Raw genomic sequence first — 318 nt, forward strand, 5'->3', positions numbered from 1 at the left:
TGTTCAGGTGTGTTTGATTAGGGTTGAAGCAAAACTCTGCAGGGCTGCGGCTCTCCAGGACCGACGTTCGCCACCCCTCATATAGATAGATAGATAGATATGAATGGGTAAATAATATAGATAGATAGATAGATATTGGTAAATATGATCCTGAATATGATCTGTCTGTCGATAGATAGATAGATAGATAGATAGATAGATAGATATGAATGGGTAAATAATATTAGATAGATATGAATGGGTAAATAATATAGATAGATAGATAGATAGATAGATAGATAGATAGATAGATAGATAGATAGATATTTATAAAGATAC

General features: G+C 32.4%; 1 protein-coding gene across 1 annotated transcript in view; it reads left to right on the forward strand.

The window, feature by feature from the left end:
- LOC107702458 (palmitoyltransferase ZDHHC6-like) overlaps positions 1–318 on the forward strand; it is a 13,107-nt gene that overhangs the window by 5,863 nt on the left and 6,926 nt on the right. The gene's annotated exons all lie outside the window — the stretch shown is intronic.

The sequence above is a fragment of the Sinocyclocheilus anshuiensis genome, unplaced genomic scaffold (assembly GCF_001515605.1).
Source record: "Sinocyclocheilus anshuiensis isolate Anshui unplaced genomic scaffold, SAMN03320099.WGS_v1.1 scaffold190, whole genome shotgun sequence".
Classification (NCBI taxonomy): Eukaryota; Metazoa; Chordata; class Actinopteri; order Cypriniformes; family Cyprinidae; genus Sinocyclocheilus; species Sinocyclocheilus anshuiensis.